An 18,433-nucleotide genomic window follows, 5' to 3' on the forward strand; every position below is an offset into this window, starting at 1 on the left:
GTACATTATCAGGCCTTGCGGTATAGAATTATGGTGACTGACGAGTATTTATCTTTATTGATGGCCATTTATTTGTAGTCGAAAGGCGTGATTTGTCCATTTTGGTTAACCACCCTTTAAAGATAAATACGTGTTGATACCTGGTTTCAGTAGATGTTCATTTTTGAGACATTTCAGTATGCTCATTGATGTTTTTACCTTCAGTGGCCTTTACTGTAAACTAGAGGTATGTGTTGTGTCAGTAGGTGAACAGTAAAGTAGAATGTTTATCTCAATTAGTTGTCTTTGTTAAGTTGATTGCGGGGACGCAATCATTTTTGCGGGGGAAGCATGTTGGCTGGTATCCTAATGTTGGCTGGTTATTAAATGGTTGTCACATGTTGCTTGTTTTTTTGTGTGTAGTTACATTCTGGGTTGGTCATAGCTGGATCGGGGTAATGTGCCCCCCTCCCCTTCTCACAAGACGCCGCACGGTTCTCACGGCGCTGGGGTCTGGCAGGGTGTGACGGTGTCACGGATAATTGACGAGGTTCACAGTCGTGGACTGTGGCCGTGACCGGTCCCTAGGTGTGTGCATGCATTGTGTTCAATTTTATGTCCTGTCTCCCCAATGGTCGTCTGCTTAAATTTACGAGCGTGAGGTCGCGACTGTCAGTTGGGGTCAGCAGATGGTCTAAAAGTATGGGAAAAAGTTTGGTTGGATGTAGGCTATTTAAGAGGACTGTGTAAAGCTCTCTGTCTCTTACACACACGCAGCTAGGGCTAGAGGCTACTCGAGGCCTTATGGCAGCTGATGTATGGTTGATATGGCCTGGTGTTTACACCAGCGGCCCAACGTCGTGTTTTTGTAACAATGTGCTTCGTTCCTGTGTGATATTATTGTTATTTGCTGTGGCCTAGATGGATGTGGTACGTGTGGCCAGATATTGTACCAGAGGCCAATGTCTTTTTCTCCAGTGGTTGGAAACCCTCCTGTCACTTGAGTACGATGTTTTTACCAGATTTCTGATGTCTAGTTTCCTCGGTTGGAAATATTCCTGTTGTTCTAGTGTTGAACTAGGTTGTTTTAAGGACCGCATTTTTAGAAGGATTTAAACCAAGAATTAGTGGAATCAGAACTAGGGATATTAACATTTTCAGATGTGATTCTGGGATTACGTAGCAGTGCAAGAAATAAAATTAGGACTAGAAATAATAACTTTGACATGTGTGATTCTGAGATTATGTAACAGTGCGAGAAATGAAATTAGGATTAGAACTAACATTTACGAGTGTAATTCTGAGATTACCTAAGCAGAGCAGTAGCGCAGGACTTGAGGAAATGACATTTATATGTGTGTATTCGGAGTTGTATGTTTTATTATGAATTAATGTAAGCAAGGTGAATAATTCAGTATGAAGATGAAGTTTAAGGATTTGTGGTCATTTTTAATCTGTATTAAGAATTCTAGTGATGTTCTTGAATATGAAAGACTGGCCAGGTCTTATTTGTGTGGTGTCTTTAGCTTTGGCTTTTACGTCTATATTTGTTACGTCAAAATGAAGATAAATAAATGCATTAACTGTGTGTTTACTAAGTTTTATTTTTAGTGTAAAATTAATGTTGTAGTGTTTGTACAGTAATTAGTTTGCTCAGGTCTTTTAGACCTTCCTGTCCCAACGGGAATGCCACGGATGAGTGAATAAGATCACCTATCGGTTTAAAAACAACCCCCACGTAACATATATGCATCTATCTATTTGTGGACACTGTCTTTCCCGAAATCCACCGCCTCTATCCAATATCTTGCAGGAATCTCCATTGTCTCTGTGTCCAATATCTTGTTTAAAAAAAACCTATCTCTATCCAAATGTAACCCGTGTCATTCTACAACAATTCATACCTGTAGCATATCGTGACCTATACCCTCTCACTGTTACATACATAAAACTTAACAGCGCTGGTGTATATCATACTCTATGTTTATTATTGTAAGAATTAGCCAGATCTTGATAAGCATTAGCCTACATTACACGGGTCTTTACCTGCACAAGTCGTGGGCCGGGTAAGTAGGTTAGATTGAAACCGGTTGAAACTGCCTTGGTGGACGTTTCCCATTTATAAAAAAAAAGTGTAATAAAAAAAAGTTTACGTGCGGTTTGTCTAAAAACATGAAATACACTTCGCAATGACGAGATGAAACACAACATATTCATGTGCGGAATATTTTACATTTAACAATATGTGTAGCTGTTTCTTAAATGAATGTATTTTTTTTTCAAATGAATGTGTTTTTTTACATCAGTAATTGTTACCTGGGCCGTAGTGTGGAGTGAGGAGGCTATAATTGTGTAGTTATTGTTGTTAAAGGGTTTGGGTCTGGGCTAATCTTAGGATTAAGGTTAAGATCTGGGCTGAGCTCAGGATTAAGGGTAGGGTCTGGAGTGAGCTTAGGATTAAGGTTAAGATCTGGGCTGAGCAGAGCTCAGGATTAAAGTTTGGGTCTGGACTGAGCTTAGGATTAAGGTTAAGGTATGTGCTAGGTTTCAATCCGTCCATATGAATGACGTTATGGACAGGTCCCAGGGCATTGTTTATGCTATGAGTTACAGCTGTTCATAAATACATTTTCTTTAGCAGTGAATGTTTATATTTATAGTACAGAGTCATTAAATGTTTAATTAAGTCAAACTAATTTGTATAGCAATTTAAACTATTATATAGCATTGTATTTGTATTTCAAAAGGTTACAATCTTCAAAAAGTGATCTATTTTCTTTTTAAAAAAAAACAACATAAGTTGGACCTTCCCACTTCTGCTGGGAATTCCCATAAAACGAAACCACGTCTTTGTTGTCACTTCACAGGCTAAAAAAATAATAGAAGACGCTCCTTCCCCCTCTTATAGACACCCCCACTCCCACCGTCTCGGTTATGCTTATCACTTGTTGTAAATTAAATAAAAATACACACCCAATCTCTCCCCCTCCCCTCCCCCATTCCCCCAGTTTGAAACTAGAGTTCTATGGACTAATTTATTTTACTTTCGCAAACCGGAAGTGAGTCATTTTTTTTCTCCGTATGGAAACAATTCGAGGACTATTCATTACATTTTGATTCCATAAAAGAAAGAGTTTTTAGCGTTTGCTTTGTTCTGTTTTATTCTTGGATTAGTAAGTTCATTGTTTTCACAACCATCTTAAAACGGCTCTATCAGCAACTATAAGATGACATTAATAAAAGAAATATAAAAATAAAATCCTTTATAGTAGTAAGTTTTTAAATACACCGAAAATCAGAAAATAAAACCAACATGCTCTCTTTAATTAATGCTTTGTCGTTCATGAAATCTCTTACAAATTTTAGAAACCGATTCCTTCATTCAAAAAGAAATAGTTGGTTTTATTTGTGTATTTTTAGTGCATTTGTAATCTTATTATTATAAAGGTCACCATAACAAAACACAATTACACCGTTACACCACTAAGACACAACACCAGTGCAAAAAAAATAAACACAATAAATAATTAAATGACTCATAGTTGTTTTGCCATTCAATTAAAATTCCCTAATCCGTCTCTAAACTATCTAAGAAAAAATATATAATTTCAAATTTCTTAAAGAAAAACATCGCTTTGAGAAAAAAATATATATAAATGATGTCTGAGGTTTTATTTTTCTTGTTGGACGTATTGAATAAGTAGGGCGTGGGGTTGGGCTGACCTGGTCTGGTATTTATTTCGGTCAGGCCGTGTCAGGTTGACCTCTTGGTCGTATTGATTGGCATGCCAGATACCTGACGCCAGGTACTTAGTGTGAGCTACCTAATGCGAGCTATATAATGAGAAGTACTTAATGCGAGCTACACAATGCGAGCTATATAATGAGAAGTACTTAATGCGAGCTACCTAATGCGATGTTCTAAACGCGAGCTATATAATGAGAAGTACTTAATGGGAGCTACACAATGCGAGCTAAATAATGAGAAGTACTTAATGCGAGCTACCTAATGCGAGCTATATAATGAGAAGTACTTAGTGTGAGCTACCTAATGCGAGCTATACAATGAGGAGTACTTAATACGAACTACATAATGAGAAGTACTAAATGGGAGCTACACAATGCGAGCTACCTAATAAGAATTACTTAATGCGAACTACCTTATGAGAAGTACTTAATGCGAGCTATCTAGTGCAAGCTACTTAATTAATGCGAGCCACATAATGAGAAGTACTTAATGCGAGCTACTTAATGAGAGCTACCTTATGCGATGTTCTTAATGCGAGCTACATAATGAGAAGTACTTAATGCGAGCTACTTAATGAGAGCTACCTTATGCGATGTTCTTAATGCGAGCTACATAATGAGAAGTACTTAATGCGAGCTACTTAATGAGAGCTACCTTATGCGATGTTCTTAATGCGAGCTACATAATGAGAGGTAATTAATTTAATGCGAGATACATGATGCAAAGTACTTAATGAGAGCTACCTAATCCAGCTCCTAATACTTTATACCTGGTGCGAGCTACCTAAAGCGAATTCCTAATACGAGATACCTAATGCGAGCTACGTAAGCATGATACTAACCCTTGAGACTGGGTAGACTCAAAAGGGTCAGAAGGTTTACTACTAATAATAAAAAATAAATTAAGAAATAGCTTTCTATATTTTCTGATGAGCTTCGCATAGATACCAAAAAGTTTTTAATTTTTTGCATTTGAGAATGACGAAGACCTTATGACGTAGCTTTGTTTAATTAATAATTTCCGTACATTATTTTTTTACTTTCTCGTATATACGTAGTATAGAGAAAGAATTGTAATCGTGCAAAAAAAAAAATCGAGATTTTTACAAATCTCGACGTTTTACACCTCACTGATACGGTAAAACATAATTTTGCAATCTTGTCCGTATGTCTGTGTGTGTGTGTGTGTGTGTGTCTGTGTGTCCGTGTGTAAACACGATAACTTGAGTACCGTTACTGCTAGGTTGATGAAATTTCATATATAAGTATTTTATCAAAATCGTAGATCCGTATCAACTTTTGAGCGATTTCCGATAACCGGAAGTGGTACTTTTTCTACTTTGAATTTTTCAAAAGCCTATAACTTGAGTACTATTTCAGATAGATAAATGAAATTTCACATGTAAGTAAAAGATCTAATTCTCTACCTTCTGTTAAATTTTGAGTAATTTCCGTTGACCGGAAGTAGTAATTTACGCTACTTCCGATTTCTCAAAAAACTAATGTAAATTTATAAAGTACTATTAATATTGCGCACTATTATGCGCTTTTTTATTTCGCGTTCACTTGGTGTGCAATTAATTTGTCTGCGAGATTTTATTCTATTTTTACAAGCTTTTATTTAACTCACTTCCTCTGTCGACAGTCTGTCGACAGTCTGTCTAGATGGAAACGCAGGAGTGAAAATTCGGACAGTTCTACTTGACCGATACGATTCACAGTTGGCACGTGGGTCAAGACATAAAGACAATGCAATCTGAATCTAAATTTGACTTAATTGGATGCCTAATTAATTTTTTATGAATTAATTAAAATTTGGACCGAATTAGTAGGCATGTCTAGCCAACCACACCACACGCGTCATCACCTTCAATAGCTGCGCCATCACGTAATGGCTGCGTTCAAAAACCATTGCGCGCCTACTGAACGTGATGTTCAGTAGGCGCGCAATGGTTTTTAGTCATGTAACTCTATTGTAAATAAAACATGTAAAGTACTGAAAAAAAAATTCATAAAAAACGTTTTAATAACAAGCTTTTATGTAATGATGCACTAAAAAGTAGAAAATAAATTATAGACTACTATATTTACATAACTATAAAGAAAAGCGTGGGTGTCTTCCTTAACATTAGTAAAGGTATCCAATAGATACTAAAGTGACCCACGCTTTTCTTTATAGTTATTTAAATATAGTAGTCTATAATTTATTTTCTACTTTTTAGTGCATCATTACATAAAAGCTTGTTATTAAAACGTTTTTTATGAATTTTTTTTTACAAGCTTTTATTTAACTCACTTCTTCGTCAGTCGTCAGTCTAGACGGAAACGCAGGAGTGAAAATTCGGACAGTTCTACTTGACCTAAACGATTCACAGTTGGCACGTGGGTCAAGACATGAAGACAATGCAATCTGAATCTAAATTTGACTTAATTGGATGCCTAATTAATTTTTTATGAATTAATTAAAATTTGGACCGAATTAGTAGGCATGTCTAGCCAACCACACCACACGCGTCATCACCTTCAATAGCTGCGCCATCACGTAATTGCTGCGTTCAAAAACAATTGCGCGCCTACTGAACGTGATGTTCAGTAGGCGCGCAATGGTGTTTAGTCATGTAACTCTATTGTAAATAAAACATGTAAAGTACTGAAAAAAAATTCATAAAAAACGTTTTAATAACAAGCTTTTATGTAATGATGCACTAAAAAGTAGAAAATAAATTAAAGACTACTATTTAAATAACTATAAAGAAAAGCGTGGGTGTCTTCCTTAACATTAGTAAAGGTATCCAATAGATACTAAAGTGACCCACGCTTTTCTTTATAGTTATTTAAATAGTAGTCTTTAATTTATTTTCTACTTTTTAGTGCATCATTACATAAAAGCTTGTTATTAAAACGTTTTTTATGAATTTTTTTTAAAACTTTAAGTATTTAAAATGGATTAAAAATCATGTCTATAGCCCGAGTTCCCATCCCGTTATTTTATATAAAAATATTCGAGAAAGTTTAAGGGAGATCACTCCCGGTTTATTTATGTTTCCGTATCGCATTATAGATTGCGGCAGTCTTTGGAAAAAAATTATTTTAGTTAGGGATGTTTGTTTAATCGTTCTATACACTCATACCTCTGCAAAAACAAAAATTCTATTGACGGAGCTGATCCAATTTATAAATGCCTCAATTATTTGTTTGTATTTCATCTGCGCAGTAGATATAGTTCGGTTTATGATTAAGATTTGGGATATGGAGCAAAAGTTTGTTTACTAAATATGTTTAGAGTCCGCGGTTCTCTGAAAAGAAATACAAGATTGACCCTTATTTTAATAAATCGAAAAAAAAATGTTTACTATTACTGCGTGGCCGCGCCGCCGGCAATGTTCCCTCTAAGGGGAAAACGATCGTCTGCAACGTATATTTTGTGTGCGCGGTGTTCTAAAAGTCTTATATAAGGATACATGAATTTTACAAAATGACTGCGCGGCAGTTAAAAACTACTGCGCGGCCGCGCAAACACGCAGCTTGAGAGAACATAGGGCCGGGGTATCGCAGGCAGTTTACCGGGAATTGGTCACACGTAAGGTAAGATTTTGGATACAGTGAAAAAATAACCTCCAACACATCCAGTCCAAGATTTAGTAAGAATAAAAAACAAAGCAAAAAAAAAACTTCAAACCCATAGACTCGAAATACTGGGTACTATCAAGACCATCTATCTATTTGAGAACCGTTACTCCAAATTGTTTTTATACTAATTGAATTATGCCGAGGATGTAGATCGTTATCCCGCGGTTATTGCCCATCTTGTGTGGGCTAGATCTATATCCATTGTGAAACCCCCATCGTTACACAGTAGTTAAAAAATTTGTTTTTTTTTTTATCGTTTACCGTGCAGACACCAGCATAGCTTACGTCACATTTCATCGATGGCGCGTGCTCAAAGGTGAGTTGTGTATGCTTCCACGTGAACAATGGCGGCGGCGTCTGACTTCCGGAAATGACGCTGGAGGTCGTGAGGTCGCTGCATAATGGGGGGGGGGGGGGTGCGGGTTGGGTGGGATGTGTTGGGGGTTCCCCTTGTCCGTTTCGCGCCTGCCGAAAAAATATACTAATTGTGTGGGTAGTTGGGGTAGGGAGGTGATGTGAGGGGGTGGATAGGGGGGAGGTAGGTCTTTGTGGGTGGATCAGGGGGTGTATGGTTTGAATGGGAGAGGTTAAGGGGTCGGGAAGATTTTTGGAAGATGGAAATATTGTTTGTGGAGAGATTTCTACTGGAAATATTGTTTGTGAAGAGATGGCTATTTTAGGCGGAGTGTGTGTCTGTTAGTGTGTGTGTGTGTGTTTGGGTGAGGGTTGCGGTGTGAATATGTGTGTAGACGGAGAATCGGGCAATGGGGTCGGAAAAATGTGTGTGATAAAATTTGAAATATTTCCAATTAAAATATTTGAAATTGTGCCGAACAAGCTGATACAGTAACAGTAAATCCAATCTATAGGCTAATCCATTCTGGTGTTTTTTTAACATTCCGTGTTACGAGTATACATATTCAGCCTCAATTACTTACTTAGATTGAATAACAACAAAGGTATGTTCTTTTGTAGAATCGTTATACTAAATCAAATTAATATTAGACAAGATGAAATCTTTAATAACTACATATGAAGTCAACTATAATGTTATCTATTGGTCCAATATATAACGAGACGTTGGCCGAGTGGCGAATTGTGTTTTGAGTGTGTTGGTTGGTGGGATGGTGGGGGGGGGGAGGAGGAAAGTCTTAATTCTGTCGCAATTATTTATTGCTGGTACGGTGGTACGTGTCAGCTTACGTCATTAATGGACGGGAATGTTGCTATATTACCATCACATACATCAGCTTGGTAAAAAAAAGTTAAATAGTTAATATATGAATTACACGTACTTCATGGAACGTAGTGGCCTAGCGGTAGAGAGCTGGACTGCTTACCCGTAATTATCGAGTTCGAATCCGGGTTCTAGTCAATAGAACTTCCCTGAGTCCCCCAAGCTCTGATGGGTACCTAACTCACGTTAGGGTAAGTAAAGGCGGCTGGGCATATTGCTGACCACACTATCTATTCATATGCCGAGGTCACAGAAACAGGTGAACTCTACTTCACTTGCCCTATAAACCGTTAGGTTTGGAAGGGTAACTTTACTTAACTGTACTTACCACATACCTCAGTGTACACAATGTTTCCATTATACCACCACACACCTCAGTAGTGGAGATTCAATATAAACCCAATCCACATAAGTTATCCATAGTTATTATTTTAAAACATCTAAGTGATGCTATCTTTACACTACTTTTATCGTCTTAGTTATCGTCGTATAAAATTATCTCTTTTTATTGTAGCTCTTCAGAGAAACTAGACAAACGATAAATTCTCTTCGGTGCGTGTGTCCTACTTGCATGATCAGATAAGAGTTTAGATTGTTTAGACCTTGTCGTATACTCAATGTTTTGGTATTTGCAGCAAAGATACTTGATACTTCAAAATCACGATTCGGGCTAATCTTAGATTTATTGGGTGGGGGAATTTGATTGGCCATACTTGCCGTTTATTATTGATTTTATAATTGAAAAGTAACTTAATTACAACATGGTATTTTTTCTGCATTTTAATTACCATCAGTTGTGAGATGGGAAGGCGTGGTCAAATGGTAGAGCACTTGCGGGTCTGCTAAACCAATAGTTTCGAGTTCGGATCTTGATTTCGAATCCGTAGGACGTACCTGATGAAGGCACTACTTGACTCGCGTTGGGAAAGCAAAGTGCTGACCGAGGTCACAGAAACAGGTGAACTCTGCTGCATCTGATCCATTGTTTGACATGTTCGAAATGTTAACTATTTTTTTTAAATATGTGAAATAGGAAAATGACTCAGATTTCTTTAATCCAAAAGAATTTTTTTTTAAAAAAAAAGGTATTTTTCGTTATTTCGTCCAAGATTTCTACTACTAACGTTTGTAGGCGTTTTCTATACTCTTTTGTAAAACTTGAATCAACCATCTCCAATTTTAACATTTCTTCTAGTTTAGCCAGCCAGACTAAAAAAATAGCCTTCATATTTTGAATGTTGTCTTTCGACTTTAACCAACTTCTCTTGATTCAAAAGATTACATAGCTTTAAAAAATAAAATTTCAGGACCCGATATTTCACGTTATTTTTCTTCCTCGCAGTCGGGAGAATATCTTTTTTTACGCTGTAATTTAAAGTAGTGTTTTTACACCAAATTTAAATTAGATTTCCCATTTTCCCCCCTCCCATGTCGCCGATTTTTTTTAGCAGTCAGGCTATCTAACCTAGCTGCACTTTCGAATATTGATCTCTAGTCGAGATTTATCTGAAGGATCAAAGGGATTGTGGGATTTTTTTTTTTTACCGCTCCGAAATCAAAGAAACGAGAAACAGCTGGTAAAGAATAAATTTGCTATCAAAGAAACATAAGAGAGAGAGAGAGAGAGAGAGAGAGAGAGAGAGAGAGAAAGAGAGAGAGAGAATATAAATATACATAAGAGAGTTGTAATAAAGAAGTCGAATTAGGGTAGGATAACATTGGGGAGAAGGAAAAAAAATTAACACATGGGAAGTAACTCCCTACGTCAAGGGAAGAAACTCCCAACGTTAAGGTGTAGAGTTGCCTAAGGGGCGTTCACTCCTGGCCAACAAAAGGTTTTTCCCGTAGCTATTGAAGACGTGAGTAAAACGAATGTAAAGGAATTGTTTTGTGTTGGGGGGTGGGGAGGTGAGGTGGGGGGAGGGTGGGGGAGGTTGTTATTGAAAACATTTAGGATTTAGGGCGTGCACTTGGAGTGGCGCAGTGCACAAAGGCTTATCTTTTGCCGGTAGCCGGCTAATCGTTGCCGGTAACCGGAGCGGTAAGAACAAAAGAACAGAATATGACTAGCTATGCATGCACGATTGTAATTGGAATAACAATGAGGTATTCTAAACTAGTTGTGTAGTGTAAGATATTTGTTTTTGTATAGCACTATTTTTAATGGCTCACATAGACAGGCTTCGTTCATCCGTTGTTGTTTTTTTTTTCTTGAGGAGTTTGTTTATTTCTGTTTATAAATATGATCTTTTCATCAATGTGGTCTGTTTATTCTTATTTGTTTTTTGTTTTATTTAAAACGCACACTATCCTTTATTCTCTGGAAAATGGGGTTGGGAGGGATAGAGAAAAAGAAAAAAAAAAGGGAAAAAAAAATTGTATAGAAATTTTTTTTTTTTTTACGTTTCGTCCAAGTGTTTCCGGTTGCAGTTTCTCCCCTCAAATGTTCCAGCCCTCGCCATCGCCTCGCTGATTACAAATAAACACGGCATCCACTGTGAGCTGCTCCCCACAATTTTTTTTTATGCTCACACAAACGCGCCACTGCATCCTGTCCTTCCCTGACATTCAGCCTTCATGCGTGTCAGTCTGTCTTTTGGCACCCCACCCCCCTCTCCTCCTCCCCCCCCCCCCCCATTCCACATCCCATACTTTCTGTTTATTCTTCTTCTGTTTATTTTCACTCTCTTTTATTTTTTTATCGTACGCTCCATATGTATAGACCAATTTTAAAAGTTCCTGGGCGTCTCCAAGCCTTCTTATTTCGCTTTCTTTATTTTCTTTTCGCCGCAATTATTTGTATTATCATTTGATTCGTTTACATACTGTAACCGTCTCTTCCACAATTACATTTTTTTTTAAATATTTAAAAATACACTCTGAATGGCTTATTGAAATGAATGGGCAAAAAAAAATATATTAAAAAAAAATAAACAAATAAAATAAACACTCGATTTACGTTTTGTACTTTTAGACATTTTTCAATATCAAATAGCAGATTAAGACATTATTCACTATCAAATAGCCGATTAAACTACATCATATTTCTTGTGAAACTAGAATAACAAAACGACACTGAACACAAATCAAACATTGCTAAAACGCCTTGAAGTTTTAAAATAACCAGTCTAAATCTCAATTTATATCCGGTGAAGATTTCAAAGACGCAATTAATGTTTTTTTTTTTTATAAAAAAAAGAAAACCATCTCAAGAGATAAATGATAGAGCGATCGATGGCTGAAGTAAGACGATACTTTTTTAGTCTGGTCTGTCGGTGACCTTGTCCTAAGTAAGTCTGCCAGACAGACATTCGTGTTCTGCATTTATGATAACAAAGGGAGAGAATTATAGATGATGCTACACTATCACCTTACGTCTGCTGTCCGTCTCCTCACATAAATTGTGTCTGTCCGTCCCCTCACATATAGTCTGTCCTTCCCCTCACATACAATTAGTCTTCCCGTCCCCTCACATATCCGTCCCCTCACACATCCACCCCTCACATACCGTCCCCTCACATATCCACACCTCACATACCTGTCCCCTCACATATACGTCCCTACACATATCCGTCCCCTCACACAACCACCCCTCACATACCGTCCCCTCACATACCGTCCCCTCACACAACCACCCCTCACATATCCGTCCCTTCACATATCCGTCCCCTCACACAACCACCCCTCACATACCCGTCCCTTCACATATCCGTCCCCTCACATACCCGTCCCTTCACATATCCGTCCCCTCACATATCCACCCCTCACATACCGTCCCCTCACATATCCACACCTCACATACCGTCCCCTCACACATCCACCCCTCACATACCGTCCCCTCACATACCGTCCCCTCACATACCGTCCCCTCACATATCCGTCCCTTCACATATCCGTCCCCTCACACAACCACCCCTCACATACCGTCCCCTCACACATCCACCCCTCACATACCGTCCCCTCACATATCCGTCCCTTCACATATCCGTCCCCTCACACAACCACCCCTCACATACCGTCCCCTCACACATCCACCCCTCACATACCGTCCTCTCACATATCCACCCCTCACATATCCACCCCTCACATACCGTCCCCTCACATATCCACACCTCACATACCGTCCCCTCACACATCCACCCCTCACATACCGCCCCTCACATATCCGTCCCTTCACATATCCGTCCCCTCACACAACCACCCCTCACATACCGTCCCCTCACACATCCACCCCTCACATACCGTCCCCTCACATACCGTCCCCTCACATACCGTCCCCTCACATATACACACCTCACATACCGTCCCCTCACACATCCACCCCTTACACATACCGTCCCCTCACATACCCATCCCCTCACATATCCGTCCTCTCACATACCCGTCCTCTCACATACCCGCCCCCTCAATCCACTCCTCTCATACTTCCCTCACATATTAAATTGTTTAACCCCTATCCTTTCGTATCTTTGTTCATTGTTCACATACATTTTACACTATATAACTATTTGCATCCGATGTAAATGGCCCTTAACATTTCTCACAATCCATTTTCATAACGCTATACTATCTCAGATGTGATTGACCCTTAACCTAATTTTTTTAAAAACAATACCCATGTCAAATTGATAAAACGATTTCATCATCAGATTGATATGGGTAAGTCCTTTTTAGCTACTCTAGTAATTTGTCATGTTCGTTTTACTTTTCTCTAAATCTCATTTTGGCTCCTGTTATAGATCTCACGTTAAAGCAAGTAGTGGTATATCAATCAATTAGTCTGTCGTTTACTTGTGTTGTAATTGTAACAATTAGCCGCGTAATGTATAGTTACGAAAAAATCTGGGCTGTAGCCTTGATGGGACCACTCATTTATTTCGTAAACGGTTAATTAATTTATAAAGGTTAATTTGAATGTGTGTGTGTAATGTAGAGTAGGTAGCAAATATCTGGGTTTTAGTACTAACGGTATGCTTTACATTTAGGGGGGGGGGGGGTGTAATTTGTGTAGTCTTTATCGATTCATCATATGTTTCTACTTAGTTCTGAATTAAAGTTAAATATATAAGTTTTTGTAGGTTGAAATTTTTCTTATTTTGATATTAAAATATATTTTTTTATCTGGCAACCCGCGTCGCTAGTGACAACGCCATTAAGTAACGTCCAGTTGACACCCGCCCATCCTTTCGGCCATCTAGAGCCATCAAGCGGCTAATGAGGTGAATAAGTAAGGCTCTTTGACAAAGATATTTCAATAGAAAATGATAAGAAAGATTTTTTTTTTTAAATATAACCCATTACTTCGAAGCACCTTCAGAAACAATATTTCTAGCTAATGACTAATGGTTTGTGATAATCATAAAATAAAAAAAAAATGCAGATTTTAACTAATAATGTATTTTTTAAAAATCCCCTCCCCCCAACCCCCACACACTTGTTTCTTTTCATACGATTAAAATATCTTCATCTCCAATACGACCTTAATACAGCACAAAGACTAAAAAAAACCTCATTTAAAAAAATTGAGAAAAAAAACGTGCTAAAATTTAAAATTTAAACAGGGTTTCTTTATTCCCGCCCCCCCCCCCACCCTCGGGGGGAAAAAGGGTGGGGGTGGGGGGATTCAGATGACTGATAAAACCAATCGGATCGCTCGTGGTGACGTTGTTATTGATTTTTCGGTTCCTTTTGACGTCACTCATGGTTAATTCTTACCCCATTTTTTCCCTCGGAACTCCAGACTCATGAAGCGACAGATTCATTACTTTGTAGTGGGAGGTGGAGAGGGGTGGGGGAGGGGCAAGGAGTTGAGGTTTGGGGTCCTTTAAATTGGGATGGCGTGGGAGTGGTGGGCAGACGTTTTGACATCTCTTTGTCGGCTACATCAACGTCGCATGCACAATCCTAGAATGTTAAAGAGGTCGAATTTGTATTTATTTCCAAAAATTGTTTTCCGCATGAATGATTCTCAAACCTTTGTTTGAGGGTTCACACTATTTGCTCGTACACCGACATGGTTCATTAAATTATTTCCAGGGTCTAATTTAGCTAATTTGGGCTGTGAGACTTTGGTTCTGAGATGGGTTCTGAGATTAGTTCTGAGACATGGACAATGAGATTTGGGCTATGAGATTTGGACAGTGAGATTTGGGAAATGAGACAAGAAAATCTAACTCTTACATTGTAGCGTTATATTGTTGCTAAATCTAATATTTTTTGTTTTCTCAAGCCTAACGCTACCCCTTAAGGTTTTTGTTCAATCGTTATTGTAATTAATATTAATTTAAACATAACACTCGAAGACTACACATGTGTTTTGGTTGATGTGTATTTTTTTAGAGATCTTAAAACAACAACTGGTGTGTGAACATCCAGACATTCTGTGCATTACAAAAGCAAGAAAAATATTAATAGCTGTGTTGTAATAGAAGCGGAGAGATTGTGTGCAAGTTAATGTGGGCGGGGGTGTAATGGGGAAGGGCAGACAATAAGAGAAAATAGAATGAGATGGGATTACGAGACGACAAGGAGCGATGTTAATGGAAAACAATATAAAGGATGAGAAATGAAACAGAGACATTATAACGTTAACAAATAGTTTTGTTTTAAATATAATAAAATAAAAAACAATGGCAGCAACAGATTATAAAAAAAATTTCCGAGTGTGAAAACACGAAACAAAACTAATGTGTAATAATTAAAATAGGATTTTTTTTTTTGACGTGGGTAATAGGAAAAATAAAAATAAAAACTTTGGAAAAAAATAAATGAATATAAAATAAATAATGATAAAAATAATTATTTAAAAAAAACTGTTGAAGAGAGAAATGTGTGCTTAAATGTTGGAAGAACCACAACAATCCTGAAATTACAATCAGAATGAAGCATCGCTTCCCCGGGTAAACTAGCTGATAGCTCTAGTATTATGTTGGGGAAATTGTATCCGTATCGACCGGAGTAAATGAGATATGTGATTTTTATTTAACTAAAAAAATATAATAATTGATGGTTAAAAAAACATATTTTAATGTCATTACCTCTGTATAATTGATCTTAGTGTTTTTTTTTCCCTTCGTCGTCATGAAGCTTGGCAGTGATTATTTTTCTAGTTTTCTGCAATAATTATAGATAATAATAGATCTGCAAATAACGTGTTCGGTTCATGGTGAGCGATATTTATTACTGAAAGGGGGGGGGGGGGAATTGGTACAAGGGAGGGAAAAGGAGGGAATCTATTTATGCTATCATATTGTTTACCTCGGAGTTTTATAAATAGAGCTATTGATTGGGTCTCTCTATTATTTAAAAAAAAATCTATTTAAGCGTATTTTTATACTGCTTCAACAGGAAAAGTGATTTTTTTTCACATTACAAAATTTAAAAAAAAAAGCTTTACTAGCATCGATTTATCTCTTTTTGGAATTATCTCTCATTCTTCATTACTTCCCATTAACGACAGTAGGTGACGCCCCCGTGAGGCAGTCATGTCATACATTATTTAAAAGGGGTCAAACATTCCCCAGACATCAGTTCTATAAATAGATTCGTCATTTGGTTCGAGGATAGATGAGGCTGACCCGAGGACACGTCATCGGTCAAAGGTTGCTAATACAAGCGACAATTGCAATCCATCTCGCGTTCAGCATTGGCCGAGGTTCACGATCTTAAGTATGTTGCCGTTTTATGCACCTTTCTGTATTTGCGGTCTTTATATTATTTATTTTCATGTATTCTTCTATAGTTGTGGTGTGCAGGGTGCCTTATCATAAAAAAAAGAACAATGACTTAATGACTTTAAAAAAAAAGAAATTTTGTTGCTTATTTTTAAAAAAATGTATTCCTTCTTTTTTTGGGTTAAGTTTCATTATTAGCAATACATTTGTAAACCCCTGTCAATTAACAGTTTGAGAATCGTCGTTGGAAGATTAACATTGATACAGATTCTGTCCCAACCCATGATTAGATTATTGGATTTTATATCAGTTACAGCAATTTCCGAGGTAATAATTTAAACGTTAATTTACATTTCCTCGTGTGGATAGAGATTGGATTATCTAATCTTGGCAGGAAAGGGGAGGAGGGAGGGGGGGGGGGGAGATTGAGAAAAGGTTTTTAAATGGAAGAGAGGAAACGATTTTTTTTCCTTCTCTTCAGTAATTACCTGATAATGGCTTAACTGAAATGCAGAGATTACTTGCGGGGATGTTTAAATAAGAGTAATGGGATGTCATGTTCGTTTGTATGTGTGTCGCGTTCCTGCGCATGTCTACATCTTAACAGTTATTTTAATTATGGAAAAAGGCATTGGATATATATTTATGTTTGTGTTAGTGTTTGTGTTTGTGTTAGGTTTGCGGTTTTTTTTGGTGGATTTCCTAAGTCCCGACAATGCCTGGTATATGCTGATTATAAAACACACATGTCATGGTCGTTTACAGATAGGTTTTTCACAGTGGCCAGTGCAGGGCCTGACCGGGAGGGCTAGTAAGTATATATATATATATATATATATATATATATATATATATATATATATATATATATATATATATATATATATAATTCGTTGAACACGAATTCGTGTTTATAAAAAAAGAAAATCAGCCATCATGGATTTTTCTTGGTTTCGTATAAAAAAAAATCGTGTGTGAATATAATTCGCCCCCCCCCCCCCCCCAAGCTATATGAACGTTGGACATTATCATAAAAGATCGGCGCCATGTGGTATGTTACACCCGTGTTTCAAAACCCACTTTTTTCTACACCAACCGTCCCGACCACTTGCCTATCCTAACCTCTCCCACTTTCCTACCCCCACCCCTCCCAACCACCCGCCCACCCCTCCCACTTTCCTACCCCCACCCCACCCAACCACTTGCCTGTCCCCACCCTTCCCACTTTCTTACGCCCCCCCCCCAACCACCCCCCCACCCCCACCATTCCCACTTTCTTACCCCCACCCCTCCCAACCACCTGCCCACCCCCACCCCTCCCACTTTTCTACCCCCACCCCTCCCAACCACTTCCCCATATGCTCGAAGTAAGGTTCTAATTAACACTCCACGTCATCAATATTAAAAACGCACGGTGAATAATTAATTTATACGCCACGCTACACCAACGACACCAACATTTTAACTGTGACATTTTCTTGAAAAATATTATTTTTTTTAAATTCTTTAAAAAAACTGGGTAACAATTTTTAGCGACGTGTGCCTATAACTCACCCAGAAAATACATTAATCGTATCATGTTGACTTGGTTGTTTCAACCCTGTCGCAACGTTTGTCGGATTTTTAGGTTTTAAACTAATGTTGTTTCAAGAGCTTTCGCCTTGTCACAGTTGCACAAGTTTGTTTGACCTTTTGTCATGTCTAAATAGAAACAAAAATGGCGTTTAACTTTTACGTTAAAAACATGTTTAAAATTACGTTTTGAAGTTCGACGAAAATCGATTTCTCTCCTTTAAGAATTATGGCTTTCGGTTTTCTTTGTTTTCTGTTGTTTTTTATTTTTTTTTTAACTTGAATAATCGAAGCACGCCTTTAAAGACGATTTTGTCTTGAAAATAATTAATGTAGGACTACAAAATTAGTCGGTTATGCTGGAAAGTGTTTACATATTCGCTTTGCATATTTTTTTACGCTTGTACTCAACATGTGGTGCGCAAAACACAGTGCGCAAAACATGGTGCTTAAATCCTACTAAAACGTCAGCAGAAAATCTTTTAGTTAAGTTTTGTTTTAGATGAAAATGAAGTAATATTAGCATCATGGGACTAATTCCATTTTTTTTTATTTTAAAAAAATGGGGGAAAAAAACGACATTTCATTCGAACGA

This window comes from Physella acuta, unplaced genomic scaffold (assembly GCF_028476545.2).
Source record: "Physella acuta isolate Inbredline_101_S28 unplaced genomic scaffold, ASM2847654v3 ptg001238l, whole genome shotgun sequence".
Taxonomy (NCBI): domain Eukaryota; kingdom Metazoa; phylum Mollusca; class Gastropoda; family Physidae; genus Physella; species Physella acuta.